This window comes from Osmia lignaria, chromosome 6, assembly GCF_051020975.1.
Source record: "Osmia lignaria lignaria isolate PbOS001 chromosome 6, iyOsmLign1, whole genome shotgun sequence".
NCBI classification, from domain to species: Eukaryota; Metazoa; Arthropoda; class Insecta; order Hymenoptera; family Megachilidae; genus Osmia; species Osmia lignaria.
In genome coordinates, this window is record NC_135037.1 from 8,613,170 (window position 1) to 8,635,147 (window position 21,978).

General features: G+C 33.8%; 1 long non-coding RNA gene across 1 annotated transcript in view; it reads right to left on the reverse strand.

The window, feature by feature from the left end:
• Positions 1-604: 604 nt before the first annotated feature.
• LOC117607656 (uncharacterized) overlaps positions 605-21,978 on the reverse strand; it is a 45,331-nt gene continuing 23,957 nt past the window's right edge. The window contains exons 3-4 of the long non-coding RNA XR_013062280.1: positions 7,495-7,556; positions 605-2,068 (exon numbers count right to left, since the gene is read on the reverse strand). This is a non-coding gene — a long non-coding RNA (uncharacterized LOC117607656). The remainder of the gene's footprint in view (positions 2,069-7,494; positions 7,557-21,978) is intronic.

Consider the following 21,978-nt stretch of genomic DNA (forward strand, 5'->3'; position numbering starts at 1 on the left):
CACGGAGAGAGCCCCAAGTTTACTTACACGCATGTAATCAAAAAGCGATAATTATTTGCAAATTTAATTTCCCCAAAATAAAAAATTAATGCAGCTACTTCGATATTAATATAGGAACACTTAAGGGATTAATAAGTAAACGAGATTAAAAGTTAAAAGCTCATTATCGATGTAATGTAATGACGTTTAAATCCTTTGACGATTGGGTAATGATCGGGAAATTTTTCAAACGTTCGAAAAATTGAGAGATGTTTATGAGAAGTTGAACGAAAGGCCATCAATCTACGAAGCTCTCAGTGGATTTTGTTTCGTCGGCTTTTTTCGATTTTCCGCATTTTTCACTTTTTCATTCAGCCCTGACTCCAGTTTTTGCGTTGCAGATATTATGGTGCAATATCGAGCGCGTTTAAAGCTGACATAACCGACTGGAAAATTCACAAATATCCAACCCTCTGCATTTCACAATTATTTGATAACACATTTTCATCTGTGTATTTCAATATTGATGTATTTTCCATATTTTAATATTGAAATTCTGGCTAAACTTTCTATAGAAAAACTCCATAAATTCAAAATCGTTATTATTTACCTATATAATCTCTATTTAAGTGTTTCAATTTTTTATTTAATTTTATAGTTCTCATTTCTAAAATAGCTCTAAAGTTTCAACGTACTTCGAATATAATTCTTTGGCTGTCGAATTATTTCTTCTTTTGTTGATCCTACATTTACATCGGTCTAAAATCTATCTTTCCGAAAAATGTCTCCCACAAAAGGGCAAAGATAAATCAACGTGACATTATTTTTCCGGTTATACGTTTTAAATCACGAATTTATATCTCAACTCACGGTTTACCACGGACAAAAAGTGTTGCATTAAACTTGTCTTCCTTCCTACGCTTCCTTCGAAGCGTTCTCTATTACTTTCCGCCTCGCCATCGCAACGAAAGCTTTTATAAAATCATGGTTAAATCTCATCACAGTGCGGTATTTATTTTCTTTTGCGAAACAATGTTTCCGGCATCAACACGGGCAAGCATCAAAGTGCTCGTCAGCAAATGTATCGGGGGAAAAATTGTGGCCTTCGTTGCATGCCGGAGGACGCAATGCCATTCCTCTGGGTTGCCTCGTATTTTCTTCAATCGCAGTCTTAAATATAATGCCTTTTAATTATAATAAAAGATTCGTTAAATTTGTTTGAGAAAGAAAATAAGAAACTAGAGAGGTACAAATTAAACTTAAAAATAGAGTGAACTTAAACCGATCGAAAGAAAATTACGTTCTTATAGGATTTCAATTACATCAATCCGAGAAAGAAAATTACAGTTGGCATTTGTAACAGATGTCAAAGTTGAACTTCCACATGTACCTCCATATCTCTGAATAGACGGAAGCCAATTGACCGTAGTTCGGGCCAGGAGGTACGAGAAAACGAGGGGAAGACGTGTAATATGTGGGGCGGTCGATGGGGCCGTTTATATTGCGTTACGTGTGCTTTTAAGTTTCGCACAGCCCTGTTTTTTCGCACATCCACGTTTGACAAAAAATTAACCCTCTGCAACCGAAATTTTTTGTGACTGCGAAAATAAATGATGGAGTATCTTCAAAGGTACCTAAGTTTGTACCACTGCATCGAAACTAGTGATTAACCCTCAGAACGAGGGTGAACTTATTATTAATCAGTTCAATAATACCTACCTATTAAACTTTTTATTTATTTTTTTTAATATTAGAACGATCGATAAACAAATTGACAGATGGTTTAATAATGTCCATGGAAAGGTATACATTCACTTTCAATAGAGTAGTATAAATATCAATCGAAGCCAGGTTGAAAAGACATAAACGTACTTACATGTACCTGAAATGGTATATAAGTGATAAAGGAAATAGGTATGTATATATGTAGATCGTTGTATACACGTAAGAAAACAGCTGTATTTTGAAGCTTTTATCAATATTGCTAGCTGCGGCTTCTATGTACATATTGGTGCTACAGAAGTCCATTAACTGGTTCATTTGTTGTTTGACGTATAATCAGCCGAGCCGGGTCGATTGTGACTCCGTCCTACGAAACATGTTCAACAGTATCTTAAGCTTTTATCAATAAAATCAAAATATTAACATAGAAGGAAATAATATCGTCAATTTGACAGCCACTCAAAACAGGAGTATACATATAGAGAAATATGAAGACATATCAAAAATTTCAGTAATTTCTCGAATGGTAAGCTAATGACGATAAGCAAATTGATATACACGTTTATTTTAAGCTTTTACCATTAAAATCGAACTATTAAGATACATGGAAATAGTACCGTCAATTTGACAGTCACTCAAAGCAAGGGTAGGTACTACGTGTATAGCGAAATATAGAGGCGTACCAAAAATCTGAGTAATTTCACGAATGGTGATCTATAGATGGTAAGCAAATTGGTATACACGTGCTCAGGTGCATCCCTAACGTGCACGCGTTCGTGATATAAAGTGATATGTGTGCAACATGTAGTAGCTTCTCGACGATGGACACGTTATCACCGCTACTGCTAGAGGTTTCATGATCGATCCTATCAAACTCCATTAACTCGTTCGTTCACCTGCTATCTACCCTGTACCTGCATTCACGTGTGTCGTCAGGTTTACTGTGAACGTATGGGTTAATTTTGGATAATCAAAACACGTCGATATATCTAATTGAAACACGAATTCATTTTGTAAAAAAGGATAATGCATTAGTATATAAGCAAATGAATCAACCCCTATTTTCTTCGTGTATGGTTGTTAGGAACTTCCTGGAATTTTATTGGCAATACTAGTACAAATTGTAACAATGAAACTTTTAATTAAGGAATAATGTTGCAGAGTACTTTGTATGAAATTTCTAATTATTTTATATAAAACGACATGTATTAGTATATAAGCAAACGAATCAACCCCAATTTTCTTCGTGCATGGTATAGTTGTTAGAAATTTCCTAGAGCTTAATTGGTAATGTTAATACAAATTGTAACAATAAAACTTTTAATTAAGGAATAATTTTAGACTGTATTTTATACGAAGTTGCTAATGTTCAACACGTTGATTATTTTGAGAAATCCATTCAATTTATAGAATTTTCACAAAGTCTTCGCAGGACAATTGGAAAAGTCGTTCACCAAAAAAGTCTTTAAAGGACGGCATTGCATTCCTTCGGGGACGTAGTTATTTACCGTTCTATGGATCCATTGAAAACTTTCAATGACTTCTAAACTCAGTTTAGTGAAGTAAGTCAAAAGGACTTTCGGAACTGTTAATGAGTATTTTAAGAAGCAGTTAATTGAAATGAAATCGAACTTTTCTCGGGGCTGGAATTCTGATGGCATTGTTTGGTCGAAATATTTTATATCATACTCGGGATGAATAAGAAAAGAAAGATAACAGGAAATTTGAAGAATTTCATTGAACGTTCTTCAGATGAACGAGGGAAAAATGTACGCTTGTCAGGATAAAACCCAGAGAAATTCATGTGTTTATATCACATAATCCGTCTTTGTTAAGAGGATAAGATGAAAGAGATTTAAGAGGAATTGTGAAAAATTGGCGACTGTACCTTGCAACTGAATAGCTATAACCCTCTATGAACTTATTTTACCCCTTCAAATTTTTCAGTATTATCTGAAATAATTAAATCTTGGCTAAACATCGCTAATCATTCGATTATACAAAATTCGTGGGATCGATCATCGGATGTTAATTTAAAATTTAAATTAATATTTTGCTACGATACACGTCTGATACGAGCTTATAACGTTCAACTACCGGTGTTAGATGTTGCAAACCGGAATGCTTTGATACATTATGTGCACGTCTAGCTTCGACAGTTGACCCATTCATAAAGGTATTAATTATACTTGACTTACGATGCTGTCCTTCATAAGCTCTAATACGTTTAGTATGATACATTTAATAAGGCAATATTAGTTGATGTCCAGACGTTAAACAATTCATTAGCAAACATCCAATTAGTGGCACTAATCTTGATAATAATTACATTAACAGATGTAACTTTCTTGTAAATTACTTTTATAGTAATGTAATAGATTTAAATATCAATCAATTAAAAGTTTTTTCATAAATCTTCAAGTATGTATGAGAACTTACTACTTATTTATAACGTATTGATTATAGCGGGAAGATAGGTATTTGTAAAGCAAAAGTTGTAAGAGGGCGATGGAAGAATTGTGCGCCAAACTCTTGAGATTTGCATTTAATTTGATTATCAAAGTGGTTTGGATCTATGAACTATGCATAGAACGAAGTCGCGTTGATAATAGAAATACAGATACAACTTCAGAGTTGCAGCGCATATTAAATTGCGAACCGTTACTTTGATGTTTCGATAAATATTCTTCGTTACTTTTAATCCGTTTTAGAAATTTTCAACAGCGATAAGCTAAGTAGTGAAAATATTTAAATGAAACTTTAACCGAAATTACTTTTACCAGCTAAGGCATCTGAAGCAGCAGTATTATATAAATTTTATTCTACGTTTAAATCTGTTTTAATTTTATAATTACACAGGATAACGTTCCAAGAGTAACTTCTGCAGATTACCGACGAGGGAACTTCAATTAATTTCAATCTGTTTAAGTAAAATATAGAAAGAATTACACCGAAATACAATTTAACATCATCGTGTTAAAAAATAAAATTATTAAGTCTTTATTGAATTTACTTTTTCATAAACTTAACTTTCCTATAAACGTTTATCTATAAAATGAACGGTAATTACATTATAATATAAATGTGGATATTCATAGAAAATTGTCAACTTCAATAAACTTCATTGGAATTGCTCGATTTTTCGAATTCTTTGTTATAAAAACCGATAAAAATTCAAATCCATAAAGCTGAAAAATTAAATTATATAAACCAAAAATGAAAGAAAACCAATGAAAAAACCTTTGAAGATTATATGAAGCATCGAAAAGAGATGAAATGTTAAGAAGTGGTACCGTGACGAGAGATGCCTTTATTCAACTAGTATAAGTGAGATCAATTAAAAATTGTGATTCTTGTGAAAATGTGGTAAATGTTAAGAATTCTTGTTCAGAATTCCTGAGCCACGCCCAAGTAGAAAGTTCTCAGATCGATATCACATGTGTGTATCACTTTTATGAGTATATCTATAACCTTCTTAAAACTCATTTAAGTTTTGCAAATTTTACGTATTGAAAAATTCAATTTCCCAGAGTGTTCAAATAAAAAATAAAAAAAGAAGGTTAACACCTTTCTGTGACTAAACACATTAATTTCTGCATTGTTTGTTATATTTTATGTTAACCCTCTGATGACGGACCAGGGAGAGATCCCTAATTTTAATTTAAGTTTTTATTTCATCTTACTTTCAATTTCTAAATTTTACACTGTTCCTTAAAAAATTGTTGAATTTAAAAATGCATTGATCTGTTATGTGATTCACAATAAATCTTTCTGGTAATTAAGGATAAAGTCGTCAAATGGGAATAATAGTCAGCAACGACAGTTTACTTCCCATGAAGACGCATGGCATAATACGTGTCGCGTTGGTAATTCAGACTGTGACATTTTGTCCATCTAATAAATGGCTTCTGTGCGTGTCAATTCGAGCGCAGCAGCCCATATTCCAGTATCTGCTCACATTAGGAGATTCGATCTGTGCTCCAATTGTTCTCGATATTCAACGCGGCCTACCTCACCCTCGAAACAGCAGGTAAGTACGTAACTGTAGCGTATCTCGACAAGAGGGTGAACATTCCAAATCCTTTGTAACAAAAGAAATTCAGGAATTCTCTACCATTGTGGAATCGGAGATTTTGCAGTTTTGTAACTGCAAACTGGGTATTCAAATATCAAGGCATACCCTTTCGAATTCCAATACATAATTTTTTATTGGAATTTGTAACTTTGGAACGAAAGTTACGTATAAAATATACTTGCAGAAGTAAAAGTAAACTTGTTGCATTCCCTCGAATGACGAGACTCCCCAACGATTAAACGAATTACCTCAATTTCACCATGGAGTTTACAATCTTTATTCTATTAGAAACTCCTCTGTTTCAAGAGGCAAACTTTGTTCGAGCACCTTGGAAAAAAATACCACCCTTCTTTTCCTTCCTCGCAAGAAAGGGTAAAATGTTTTGGAAGATCTAGAAACATCCGCCAGGCGTAAGATCGTTCGAAAGCGAAAGTTTCAAGCCCTAACCGAGTTAGTTTTCTAACGAGCCACACATTTTTACGGATTTCTTTCGCGTAAAAGAGAAGTTTAACTGCCTTAATTAGTCTCCTATATAGTATTAAAGCGTTATAGTAGTAAAGTGGAAGCTGAGTAGCCCCTTTGAAGGAACGAACCAGAGGTAGGTAAATGTTTTACCTACACACAACGATCCAGATTCTGTTATGTCCTCCCTTTATTATCCCTGTTTCCTAACAAAACATTATTTGCTTTTAGAACAATTTTTTATGCTTGTATTTAACAACGGGGGTAGAAATACAGTGAATGAGGAGAGCAACAGGTACTTATGTGTACGACGTACTGATCTTTACAAATTTGTTGCGTGAAACAGCAAGTAATAAATGTAGCTTCCTTTTTCAAAAATATCACCCTTTTGGAAAATACGAAAAATGGTAAACCTTTGAAGGTTCTTGAATATGACGATATTCGGTTGGCGAAGCACGTATACGTGAACCGATCCGAACACATAAATTAGATCTAGTTTCCATTCGCTGATACATACGTTGATTGTCGACGGTTTTCGTGCCTACAGAATTTAGTACGTTTCCACCCCCGTAAGCCACGTTCCCACTAAATAAATTCACGCCCTCGTATAATCCACGCGCGTTAGGGATTTTCAACCAAATTAACGAAATCAGGGAAATCGGTCGCATCGACAAGGAAATACTTTTGCGGAAGTGTTAATAAGTGTTGAATTTTAATTAGAATGAACTCGAATGATAAATAGAAAATTAACGAGTTAAGATTCAAGTATACGAAATTAATTCTAATGATCGTTGAATATGACGAATGATAAAGAAAAATTACTCTGAACCAAATGCGGGCAATAAAGAAAAATTGAAGAATGTGAAGAATGATTTGAAACCATTCCGTACCAACAGGACACTTTACGTGTAAAAAAGTGGGTAAAGAGAAAGGAAAAAGCTTGAAAGAAGAAAAAAAGCTGTAACTAACAAAGGAACTGGAAAAGTGAAAAGAGAACGGCTCAAACAAACTATTTTTAAAAGCTGAAACAATGTAGAAACCCGAGAGAAGGAACGGATAAACGTATAGAGTACAGCGCGGAATGAGACAGATAGGCACGAAGTTCTTTGCTTAAACAAAAGAAATAGTAAAGAACAAAAGTATTATGAAATGTTGAGGGTCCAAACCGACGATCAATATTCAGAAAAACATGCCCCTGAAAAATCGTTTTATTCGAATTATAATAAAAGAAATTTTTTTCATAAAATTCTACTCACCCTCTCGAATTTAATGTGGACAACATTAACGATTTCTTTGCAGTTATACAATCGCTTCAGACCTGTAACAAAATGACAGAAAATTAATTTTATGTTAATAATGCTTTAACCTTCTTAATTAAATCTTAATTAACTCTTAATTAACCCTCGAACGGCGGACCACGGAGAGGGCCCTAATATTAATTTAATTTTTCATTTCACATTATTTCTATTTTCTAAATTTTACACTCTTCCTTCAAAAATTACTTTTCCAATTTATGAAACCCTTTCCTTCAAAAATTATACATTTAACTTTAGCTTAATATCTTTGTATATGCTTCGTAAGTTTGGATCACGATTGACCCAGACTCCGCTGTTCAAACGTTAAGTATCACGATAAGGTGTTTGAAGGTTCAATTTTGGCTACCTTATCACATCGCTACGAAAAGTTCGGAAGATACTGAAATTATTATGCTGAATGGTTGAACGGGACCGAATACTGCTGCTTATAATGGCCATTATAATTTTACTCTCTTTGTTTCAAACATCCCATTACATAGTCGGTACACAGTATATCGATTAATAAGATTTTCGTGAAAGCAGCGGAGTCGTACTAAATAACAGACCGATGTTTCCATGGAATTTTTCTTCAATAGCATACTGTCTATATTGCAGATTGCGGACTACTAGAGTAGGATCAGGAAACGCTTGTTAAAGCGGATGCAGATGCAATGAATGATGGAATTAAGACAATTGCATTGTTCATCATGAACCTATCGAAAAAATATGGTGTCTGTCACTGACTCCTTTCAATCGAGCAACGATCAATAAAGCTGAAATATATAAAAATATTATGTCGTATTCCTACCTTTGTTATAAGAAACGCGAGACTCATTTAGGTAAGAAGGTTCCACCCAGCGCGTTTCATGCACACGCTCGCTGGAGCGAGCGATGAGTGTGAATAATTTTTGGCAGAAAGGAGCCAGCTAACAGTGAAATTATTCCATATATTTTTCCCGCTCGGGATAAAGGGTACATAAATTTCATTCGCGTACCTTACGGCGTTAAAATCAAATTTTACCGAGGAGAATTTGCCAAATCGATACCAAACGATACTTAAACCGCGTTAGAATTTTTCACGGATAGGTGTCTTTAATTAATTAATCATTTATTCAACATAGTAATTTTATGTAAGGTGTCTTTTGACTAAGCCAATTCGCAGTATTTCTATGAATGAAGATAGAAGAAAATGAGGAGTTCAGGATCTTGATAAAATGAAAATTGGATGATTCTATTCAAAAGAAAAGTTCAATTGCACTCTCCGTGCGCTCCGATGTAACTAACTTAATAAGAAGCAAGGACTCGTAAAGATTAACAAGATATGGAAGGTTTCCCTCTGTCAGTTCTCCCTATTTTCAACCAAAAGGAATCGTTCGAATTTTTAATCAGGAATTTATAGAGTATTGCCATTGAATCGTAATTACGATGTAACTCGACTTACTTGAAAAAAAGTGCATTTTTGAAAGAATTTATTTTCGTTAAAACAGAAGGAAAATCCGATCGTTCCGCCATAAGAAGGCTTGATTACAATTAACGATCTACAATTAACGCAAGATCATCGAAGAATAAAATTACGTATACCAAGCTGTACGCACGCTTATCCATTCAGTCGTAATTGTAAATTAACATTTTTATACCGTCGGGGTTAATGAATTTGAATTTTATACTCTTTCGCCAGATATTCCTCGGCCACCTTTTACCGGGCTATCTAGATTAATACCTTAAACTAAGCAAGTTTTTGCTATTATACTACTTACACTGACCGTATATTCCTAACAGAAAATATGTTTCGTGATAAAAAAAATAAATTAAAAGATATAAGAGCTGAATATTTTATACACTGTCACTCAAAGATTGTGGAACGCTAATTAAACTTCAAATAAATTGAAGAAAAGTTAAAAAGGATTTGATGGAAAAATTTTTTTTTTAATTTTATTATTACACTACCGCCAAGAAGTTTGGAAACATTTGAATTGTTTTAAAAAATAATTAAAAATGTACTGTAAGTGATTCTACATTGTATTCTTTTGCTTAATTCTACAGTGGGTGATCAAATTATTATGAACAGATGGAAAACTTACATATTTTATGTTTCCGATGCTATTATGTATTCCATAAAAGTGTAATATACTCTTTCCAGCAAAAACCGTAACAGCCTACCTAACTAATAAAAAAGTTCAAGTTTTACCGTGGCCTGGAAACTCACCAGATATAAACCCAATAGAAAATCTATGAAAATTATTAAAGCATTGTATTGCATCAGAGACAATAACTAACAAGCAACAACTGATTGATAAAGTTATATTCGTACGGCATCAGGACCCAGAAATGCTAGAAAATTGCCGAAAAAATATGGAAAGCATGCCGAGACGTATTCAGGCAATTATAGATGCCAAGGGCGTTGTGTTTTAAATTATAAAAGTTGTAAAATATAGCAATATCATAATAATAAAAATATAACAGTAAGTTTTGCAATAAAAAGGGATTCCATTCCCCATCAAACTTCAAATAAGTGGTAATTTCAAACTGTTCATAATAATACGATCATCCACTGTAATACTGTTCTCTTCTATATTACTATATAGGTGAAGTATATATTTTATGTATTATGCAATGCAGTTGAATTATTTATTTAAATCTCTTTGTTTCCAAACATTTTGACGGTAGTGTACGTATTTGAATTTTTTAGAAAGAAATACCTCTTTATTGCTGCAATTCCTGAAATTGTGAAAAGTGAAGAACTGTAAACAGTCTAGGTAACTAACTATCGTATTCAATAGGCAAGCGTTAGTGGCATCTCTATTTTCACGATTTCCCTTATTATTAGCTGCGAAGATCCTGATCCTACGCTTGGCCGTCCTGGCACGATATCCGCCATCGAATATCCTTCTATCTTCACTTTTTATACACTCGATAGCTCCGTCTTTCTACTATATTTTTCTTTCCCAACACACTACACAGGTGCGAGGTATTTTCTCACACCGTCACGCCAATGATGTCTTATTTCCTTTTTTGCTGAAAACTCATTAATTTTTCCCTCATTTTTCCTTCGTCACAGCTTCTTGCAAGATTTTCAGTCGAGCAGATATTACTCGTGAGAATTTTATTAATTGTACTTAAAAATTGTTTCGTAGTAAATACTCTTAAGTGAGAGTAGAAAAAGTATGTTTCAGAAATTCCATATCTATATTAAATTCGTAATCGCGTTTAAATCGGTTACGTAACCGAGAAAACTCTGCACCGCTACGATTTCATCGAGCAACGAAAATTTTCCGATAAACTTATACGAGATCAGTTCGAAACCCCGTTGAGGTCGAAACACTATGATCTTTCTATCGAACAAAGTCCCAACGAAAAAGAATAATCCGTGGAAAGTAAAAAGTACTCGGGCTTGGTCAGACAGGCAAGTTCCGCTAGTAAAGTAGTTCAAGTCAAAAATTTTTCCTGCTCGATTTCTTCGGAAACTTGCCGTACTTCGTGCTACACGTATCGTGTAGAAACTGGAACGCTTTTAAAAATATTCTCATCCAATTTAATCAATTGTGTTTGATCTCTTCCGAATTTTAGATAACATCGTTAAATTTTTGTTTACAACTTTTCATCTAGCTGCAATTGAATATCTAACTTGGTGTGAAAATTCATGCGCGATACCGAGGTGAATGTGTTAAATGAACCTTAACATCCGTCTGATTGGATCTAACTACTTATTTAGTCCACGTGACACTCTTCGCGATAGAAGAGACCCATTCAATTGATTTCTGTTATTTTCAATGGACGGACCGAGCGCTGAAAGGGGTATTGTGCAAACCACAACGCCATATTGAAACCACTGCAGATAAGAACCCCTAAACCCTCACTCGACATAGCGAAGAAACTCAAACAAAATGCATTTCTATAGCCTTTAAGAAACTCTGTTCCATTTTTGCAAAGGAGAAGCTTTCTTGTATCATTTGTACGTAAAATTTGCTAAAGAATCAATGACGCACGTGTTGCGTCGTCAGCTGATCGAAAAGTACAGTGTATTTTTCAGCCTCGAAATTTTCTAATTTATCTAACATTTCGATATAAACGTCGACTGTTACAGTTCCTGGAAATCTTCTAATAAAATTCTGATTTGAGTGAGTTACGGGATGACCTCGTGTTATTTGCATGCACTTCTCGCAGCCACGTGACACTTTCAAATGTCACGAAGGATGTTGATACGGGTTGTTCAAAGTGAAATATATCCTGACTGGTAGCTTCTCGTAAGACCGAAAAAAGAGGATGGAGATAAAGAAGCAGTCGTAGATGTTGGTAGACAGGAAGATGAAAGGAGAAAATGAAAAAAGGTAATAGGAATTCGTGTAGTAAAGCCAGATGTGTGAAAGCGGTTGCCGGTAACACGGTATTATTTTACTATGCAAACAGGAACGTACGTGACCAAGGTGTTAACTATTCCCATTTTCTTCTCAATGGTATCGGCAGTATGCTGCCACGAGCTATTAACCAATTTCAAGGTGGTAATACGATTCTGCTAGCAACCGAGAAAGAACGTGGATACACATTCGATCAGAGCCTTGGCTACACGCCAATAACGGCTTCCTATGTAGATTTAGATTTCTTTCTTTCATCGGACCTTTCGTTGCCAGACGAACTAAATCTTGAATGATAAAAGAAAAAAGAGATCTCGGCTTGCTTTCAATTCATCGTAATGAATTACTATTCTCGAGTTTTTCTTAAGTTATAATTAAAAAAAGGCAAGAAATTATTCAAAATATGGGGCTGTATAAAATTACCACCAATAACAAGGTTATTAGGTAAAGCAATTATTCTTCGATGCTAGGTACTTGTAATGTTCGTGTACTTAGCGTACACAATGGACCACAAAATGCAGCAGCAATTGTCTGTTTATTGATTATTACATAATTACATACGCCACAAATGCTAATGAGCATTCATCATTAACCACCCTTATAAATGTAGAATACGTATCAACAATACTATATTTAAGAAAATATGTATATAATGATTGATTTTTAATTTCATTTTCATTGGTGTTCCTTATCATTCGAAAATTAAAAAAAATTTTTTAATTCTAAAGTTCTAAGGTTCTATAATTTATTTTTATTACACGATTATTCCAATAATTAATTGAATTATAGCAACTAATTGAATTCTAAAGTACTTTCGTATGGTAATAATTTGAAACGCACCACTAATCTAAATTAGTCCATTTCTAGGAAATACACGAATAAAAGTACACACGAAGGAAAAGCTTTGTGCGCATTTGCAGCAGTAGTCAAGCTTGATTGGCGTCTAGCCAAATGGTCGTAGGCTTCAGCACTGTGTTATTACTTGTTTGAGTTTGCAGCCTTACCATTTTTTTGTGATTTAAACTTATCAAGATTGCGCAATAGAATTTAATAACACCTAGTGATTACAAATGAACGTCTTTTCAGTTTCAACCTGATTTCAGAAATTTTTTTATACGTCCAAGTAAAGTTTTCTACAAAAAGTTGTTTCTAATTAATTTTTCCAAGAACTCGTAACATATGCATTGAATTTTATTTTACTTTCTTATTTCCATCGACATATGATAAAACTCGAGTTTATTTTGAATTTTGAAGATGTTGCAACGTGTTGCATTAATCATGTTAAATTAACATTGCTACCTTGTTGAACTTTGATGCACTTCATACAAGGGTGCTCATACTGAATGGTTTCTACTGTTACCTAACGTTAAGTAATTAAGTTTAATGTAACTTTATAAATAAGTTGGTTCTATTTCGCTTACACTGTATTACACCTTCGGAATATAGTTCACGCTGTATACTTTAGCTTACTAGTAATTTTCTACTTGGTTTATTAGTTCAGTTAGCTACTTCATTTTACTAGTAATTTTCTAATGCTCTAAAACTCGGATAAAGGTGTATACATAGTATCAAAATTAAAATTTTAATCATTTTTACACTTTATATTCTTAATATTCATATTTTTTGTTATAATCTAAAATTTGGTTGGACATTCATTTGTTACTTTTGAATGTAGGTCTCGATTAGTGCGAGTAATAAATCCTAGAAGTTGTTCGTATTATTTGAATTTGTACTATTCGAATATTTGAAATATAGAAAATATAGGAATACACCTATATTTCAAATATTTGAATAGTACGAATTCAAATAATGCGAACAATCTCGCATGGGATTTATTACTCGCACTAATCGAGACCTACCTGTATATCAAATTTAATATTTGCACAGATTTATATTGAACTTTTATACAATTTTTCGTTATATGAAAACCGTTTATTGTGCGAAGAACAGAAGCGCGATAGTGTATGAAATTTTCATTTATGATACAACGTTTAATCAAGCTTGACTTTGTTCGTATGCGTTCCGATTTGTTTATTAGGTAAGCAATCAATGTATCGCTTTGACCTGGCGGGAAAGTATGCAAAGGTTTTCGTTCCTTTCGTTCCGCGAGAATATTTAACACAATCGTGAATAATTTTCCTAAAAGCCTTTAGTCAAGTGCCGCTTTATACGCGGTAACTTCGTAATAACGAAAGGTAAATTCAGGTCACTATGCTGTAATTAATAAGCTGTCTCGTGCACCAAATTGATGCGTCGGTAAACAACGGGAATAGTTTGTGAAGCAAGAAAATTCCTCTACGTTAACGACGTATTTATCGAGTTTAAAACATTTTTTTAAATAGATTGATCCAATTCCAAATCGATGTCATACGACGTTCAACGTTGATTCGAGCTTCTAATTAGCTCTTCTCATTTTAGGACTCAATCAAGCTTGAATCAAACACGTGCCATTTATACGTGTTAGATAGACGATATTTACGACAGGCTATATTTTTGCAACGACTATAAGTAGAAGCGATAGAAAACGATTTTTCTTTAATAGAAACCCAACTGAGTTCTTCGAGTCACAGAAAAGGATAAAAATTACACAAATAATTGAATCTACTAATTTTTTAATTTATAGAAAAATTTGAATTCTTATTTAATATTTTCTTCTAAACAACAATAGATGATTCTTAAAGCTGTTTTAAACTGTATAAAACAATTACACACGATCCTAATAGAACCGAGTGAAGAAGTAAAGTCTTGAAAGAAAAGGATCTCTTAGATGGTGAAATTGCGCGAAGAATTGAAAGAAACGGGCAAGTAGCGCACAATGATTCTCAAGATTTCAAGAATTACGGGGAAAACAAACGAGAGGGAAAGAAAAGTAAAAATCCATTTTATCCGTTGGAAACGTCTCGAGGAACCTTCTAATTCAGAACACGATGCCTGAGAAATGGCGAAAGTTGCGGAAAACTTTTGCGATGATCACAGCCATCTGGCGAGTTTTTAAATATTGACTATAGCAGGAATTTCATTGGAATACATACAGGACAGCGTCAAGGTATATTTATTTTAAAATGGAAACATTTTTTTCTTCACACGAACTCGACAGAAATTTGTGTTACTTTGAAGATTTATAGGAAACGCACTGGTGCAAAAAAAGATACCTATGTTTCATAGAACGGCCAAACGTTCGACAGTGACAAAAACAGCTGCCTTGACCAGTCATGCATTAATATGTGGGTCAACAAAATCGATAAGGATATCGCTTACACGTGATCTATTTCCACCTTTCTCTGAAAATATTGCTTACGTATTACTTTCCCTTCGTTCCATGGGGAAGTGGTAAGAAAGTGGCGTTCGAAAGCGGAACAAACTTAAGAGCTGTTCTTTCGGAACTTTACGTAATATACAAGATATTTGTTATCATACCGACCGCCGAACTGTTTATGAATAATTTGGAAACTGTCGAGAAATGTAATGGCTCCCTTGAGTTTACCCGTTGTTCTAGAATATTAAAGTTGAAACGTAATCGAACAGTTTGACAAATAATTATCTAAGTTCATTCACGATAATTGTTATAAAATATTTTTACTGATTTAACTGATTATTGATAACCATAAGTAGAGAAAAAAAAGAAGAAACAGAAATATAAAACAAAACTTCTTATGTAATTTGCATCAAATGGAAAGGAAAGTAATTAATTTATCTGAAACTATTCTGCTACGTTGATCAAGGAAACCACTTCGATGCCGGTCTTAATTAATAAACGAGACCGTTATGCAAAAACTTGCACATCTGGAATGCATTACTTCAGCTGCATCGTGAATTTCTACCGTATAATCGTTTGCACCGATACGCTGCTGTGTTTTACGATATGAATAGCGGAATCATTGTCGTTGAAAATCCAAATTGAAAAACAAGCTAGGTATGGTTGTCACATTTTTTTTAATTTTTATTTTTTTACAAATTATAGTCGCAGTCCCGGTATGTTCGCAAGAGGTCCCGGGGCCCTCCCTATAGCCCAATGTAGGTCACCGTGTGGGGTTTTAGCCGGTAGGAATCCGGCATTACCCCCGGCTCCTCCCCAAGGGGGCTGGGGGTGTCTTTTGAAGATTTTCTCCACGTAAAAAAAAAAAAAGGTTATAGTCGTAGGGAAATTCATTCAAACATAGTTTAATATAAACTAGGCACGGTTACGTTTATATAAAAAATTAGTTTTATAAATATTATCAATAAGATTGTGAGTTAATTCACATTATCTGTAGTAATTATTGTCACACATTTAAATAGCCAAATTTATTAAGAACACAAACAGTACATTTCTATTGTTTAGTTTCTTTTTTATAACAATTGTGACAACCAACCCATGTGACAACCATTCCCGATCTCCCCTACACAGTCGATAATTCAAATTGTGCAGGAATATTTGCATGACGAACAGCCTCGTTAGCGAAGGAACGTGAACTGTAATTTTCTTCTCAGAAATTGACAGAATATACCTTCACGTTAATCCGAACAGTAGGAACTCGCTGATATTTCGTAAATCGAGCACAAAATTAGTAAATTATGCGCGTTTGTGCGAAACCATCTGTAGTTAAGCTGCTAAAGAGCTGTAGTTGACAGTGCTTTAAAAACGGTCGGAGGTTAATGCTAGGGAGATCGATAACAGGAACACGTGCAACACCAGACTACAGTGTATATCAACACGTCGATATGTATACCCTTCAAAAGTTTCGCATTTTTATCAGCATCAAATTTTTATTTTAGAAATATTATAGAATGATAATAATCACTTAGAAATTAAAGAAATAACACTTTATCTACCGGAGCTGCTGAAGAAAATCTAATTAACAACCTCTTAATTATTACAAATTCATAAATAACTCATTTGAAATAATGAAAGTTAGATGTACTTCAATTAAGAGAAAATTGAAAAGAATAAATTACACCTATTAATCTTTAGTTATTGTTAATTATAAGGTGGTAATGAGTGCCTATTTTATTTATGGCTGGCGCATTATTTTTTAATACCATAGCATAGCAAATTCTAATCATTCTTGGTTTAAAGTGATATTTAAAGTGATGTTTGAAGATAGGCACTTGATTTCTAATACGACGCTTTTATATATTTTCTTTAGATAATGTATTTTAAAAATGGTACCAGCGAAATGTTGCTCGCCGTTGTTTTTATAAAATGTATATTCAGAAAGATACAAGTATCAAAGGAACAGTGTGATAAAAAATCAAATTTACGAGGCTGCCAGCACGGAATAGCAACAGTCACGAACCTGTCGTTTGTACTTTCTACCAACCGTTTTGTATATTTCTAAGTTTAGTGTAAGAAAGAAACACAATAGTTTCACAGTTGGAATTCTAAATTTTTATAAAAATATATATTATTTTTTAATGGACGAAGTGTAATGATCGTTATTAAAAAAGATAGAACATGGACAGCTCTCATATTCTATACTTTGTTCCCTCTCGTCCCCATCTGTAAACCACATTATCCCCATGGGAGATGCGCCCTTCACAATCAGTTTCACAAAGATTGGGGTAAGTTGTATCGACAACCTCTCTTTTTCCCTTACCATGACCGCGACGTTCATGAACGTAAGAAATATAGTAACTAAACGTAGAAAAGAAATTTATAAAATGTATAGAAAATTATATTTTAGATGACGAAGGACATCTGCGAGGAAATTAAAACGAATATATGTTACAATTAAAAATTAAGAAATACAGATTGTATACGTTTAAGAGATTGTAGATATTCTGTGTATGATTTATACATTAATATTGATATATCAAAACCTTTGTTCTGGAAACGTCAGTATTATTAGGTGTATAAATTAATTCGGTGCCTTTAGTATTACGCCTTCTTAATTAATGTATTGAATTTGAATATTTTCCCGCGGTTTCGAATATTTGAAAAGTGACAAGACAACATAATAATAATAACGATTATTTCAATAATTGGAATTACTATGGTTTTTTAAAAATAAATCTTTAATTAAAATAAAGAAAAAACACCAAATTAATTTGTACATCTATTAAATTATGCAACATCAAATGATCGATTTGGAAACAGATAATATCTGATATGATGACACAAATATACCGTACAAATTCTCAATTTCAAGCTCAAAATTTCATCAAAATTACTACATAAACATTTTTAGGAAGTGCTATCAACCTGTAAGCGTTTTAAAACCATCTGCATACAATATCGTGTTCGCAAATGTACCAACCGCAAAATCACCAGGGAAAAACCGTTTACAAGGTTTACGGCTGAAAATTTGTAGCTTTATTAATGCAAGCATCGATCTTTCTGTCGCGTGTGTTCACATTTTCCCTAAGTGAGTAAACGATAATGTCGCTGCTTGTTTAGTTTCATTCGAATATACCTACTCCTCCCGTTGCTTATTCGGTTGTTCTCATTAAAAACTAACTTGATCGCGCGACGTATAACCATTTTTAATTATTCACAGGAAAAGTTTGGAATCAAGTTTTTCGTCTATTTAAAACGAGTTTATCTTCGTTCCGCGTATATCTCGGCAAAACCTGAATTCTTTGATAATGGAGAAGGTGACCCAGAAAATAGGACACCGATGCAAGGTATGTATGTACCTTACTCGTACATGTGTTTCGTACACACGTGCGCGCGCACCGATGCAACATGCTGCGAAGAATGCAATTGCATCCCATATACGATGCACCCAAAGGGACACCGACTTACGCTTTTTAATATCGTTCTGGATACTTATGAATATGACGAGTGTATTAATATGTTGAACGGTGATTTTAGGCGGAAATGAATCGTCTCGAGAAACAGATACCCTGTGACTGATGCAGGGTCACTTTGACCCATAATAATGTCATTGAAGCAAAGCTCCGGTATTAAATGACTGACAGGGATTTTTTGTAACTTTTTAACTCAAAAACTAGATTATCAATTTTGACCATTCTTTGCAAGCCGATCACAGTGGCCACTGTGAGTGTTTATATAGAATAAAATCAGAGATTGGTGGTGTCTTTGAGGAATGATCACAGAAACTCATACCCATATTAAGTCTATGAGTGTAATCGGAATTACGCTGATAGTTATAGAATATACAATGATAGTTATTTCAGCTTTTCAGAAATCATTTCTGCAATATGGAGTGATCATAAGGTCGTAAAATTGCGCCCCTTCTGTTTGCCAGACTGTTTGCTTCTGAAAGCATGCCTTAATCGAGTCACTTGGTTTGGATAAAGGTTTGCTGTGATACGATCATTCGATTAGGTGGAAATAATTTAATTTAAATTTAATTCTATCTTTCTTTTTTTGGCAATTTTTATATATTTTAAAAATTTCTTTAGAGATAGAAAGAATTTACAAATAAACTTTTCTTTACAATTTGGAGAGATTATGGTTTCAACTGAACGGCAAATGGAGTTTATAAAAATATTTTGTCCATTGTAGCTATCAGCACGTGCAAAGATCTTTTCACTGAAAGATGTTTACGGTCTAACAGCAAAGTAAACGGTCGGAAACTTTCCTTCCTGCTGTTTCGATACGTAGGCGCGTTTTCTACGCTTATTGTTCTGCGCATCGTAAATTTCGATTGTATAGACTGATCAATAGGTTGGCTTGCATTTATAGCGATTTACAAACCTTTAACCCTTCCAGCGCACTCAACATATCATTTGCGCCAATGTGCATATTCCCTTCGCGACGGATTCATAAAATTTTATCGAGGAATTATGCAGCTGGGCAGCGAGGAACGTTTTCGCGCGAATGAGACAGGAAAATTTCTAAACCGTCTCCAATGATAACGATTTATCGCGATAAATGCAGAATTTATGTGTACACAAAAGGTATTTTGGAAAGTGAGAAAACTTACATAATACAAACGTATTACTATTAACAGAAATATACCAATATTTAGATTCTTTTCTTTCAGAAAAGAAATTCTCAATATTTTTAGAAGCATAGTATTACGCAAAAGTTCAAAGTAGGTAAATGGAAATCTTTTCCAAGTTTCATTTTCAAACAAATTTATTTCATGAAAAATATAAGCGTTCTATTTCTCATTTTGTCAAGATATGTAATATTTAATTCTTCATTTGAATTTTCTCATTTTTCCGAAAACATGTTCCAAGTGATCAAGATTTATGCGGAATAATTTTCAGGTCAGATTAAAACATTATGTCATTTCTGAGTCTCATTAAACATTTTGAAATAAAATTTTCATATCTTTCGCTACTGCTTTCTTATTTCGAATCAAAGTTATCGAGGACTTATTGATCACTCTCTATACACCTCTTGCTTGAGCATCTCGAATAACACATCGCCCTTGTTTGTTTGGGTTACAATGTAAGACATTGTTCCGGACGATCGCCCTGGTATTCGTCCCTGATGTAAACGTCTGCAAAGTACCAAATAACCATCAGGCTACCGGGTTACGTCCGACCACCTACGGTACTCTTCCTTGTCTCACCCCTTAGATATAACAAAGACTATAACAGGGAAAACAGGGATTGGATTCCCGCAGCTCTGGAGTAGTCCTCGTATTTTTCAATTTTCACAACACTTCTTGATTCCTCGGCTAAGTTTTATTACTTTGAAACTTTTCGCTGTTTTTCGACCTTACGAATTTCACGTTTGCCCGTAAGTTGGACAAATTTCTGATATCTTTTCTAGAAAAAGCTATAGGCTTGCAGAAGAATTATAGCCAAGGAATTCAGGGATGGAAGGGGACTTCGATGGTGTGGTAGTTTATGTTTTTACTGTGACGTAGAGCGACTACCTCGCGGGTACAAATCCCAGTAGAGCGGACCTGATTGCTTTTCTTCTCTTACATCTGCGATTGTACGGTAACAAGTTGGAAAACTGTCCGTTTAACATGCTCCGACTTTATAAGTTTCTTCTTCAAACTCTAATCTCAAACATAAGGAGAATTTTATTTATGTACAAATATATTTTCCTTATAAGGTATACCAGATTTTATTAGAAAATGGATTGTATGGTTTTGTGTTAAACACCCTGTATATTACTATTGGTTTTCTTGTTTGAAGGAAGAACTGATTACTCCTACACCCTTGATTCCTGGCTTTTATCCAGTTCTTCGATACCTAGTAAGAGGTAAATGGAAGAAGCTTGTGATTGACTTTTGGTAAATACGATCAATGGCGAAAGTAGAGTCGAAAGTGTGCAAAGAGCTGATCTTAGAGAACAAAGTTGCTAATGAAGAGAATCGTCGAAACTACCTAACAGAATACATACATATTACATACTGCACTTGTACTCTAGGAAACAGATTGTTCCAATTTCGAAATTTTGCCAAAGTTCATACACGTTTACTTTCTTTACTGCTATTTCTGGATAACAATTATTCAACAATCACCTACAATTTATTGTTCAATCATATTTATTTAGAAATAATTGTTCTACTTTAACTTTCTAAATTTTATTTTTACAAATAAGGATTGTACTTTTAAAAATTACTATTACTGCTATTAGTACCACCATCACTACCACCCCTAGTATCACTGTTATAATTATTATTATTATCATTGTACATAAAATAACATAGTTCCTGATTGCTTCCTATAAGTTCTCCTTTCTCCAGCGCCCAATGTCTCTCATTTCTTAAGTGTTCCTGATTTTTCCAAAACAGTACGAAAGTAGCCTTCTTTCCACCCTTAGCTGGCTCGGACCAACCACTTCTTTAAAATAAAAATCATTGTACCGAAACAACGAGCAACTTCAATCGACCCCATTTCTCCGACTGGGGCAAGGACCACTTCTTGGGAAACTCATTTCTCTTTAGTGGTCGAACATCACAATGATATATGCATGTCAAATATGATGTCTGGAGTATAAGATAATTTATGTTTAATTATGTCTTGTCAAAAAACGCAAAAATTTTTAAAGGAAAATCTAGCAATTTCAAATAACCTTCCATTAGAAATTATTGGAATAGGTAAGTAAAAAAAATTCAGTAGTTTATAAAATTTTTGCTCTGGTAGAAGTAAATATTCGAATCAAAATGCACTATGAAATGCAATTACCGGTCCGTAAATAAATATTTTTTCACACCCCATAGGCAAACTAGGTCGTTTG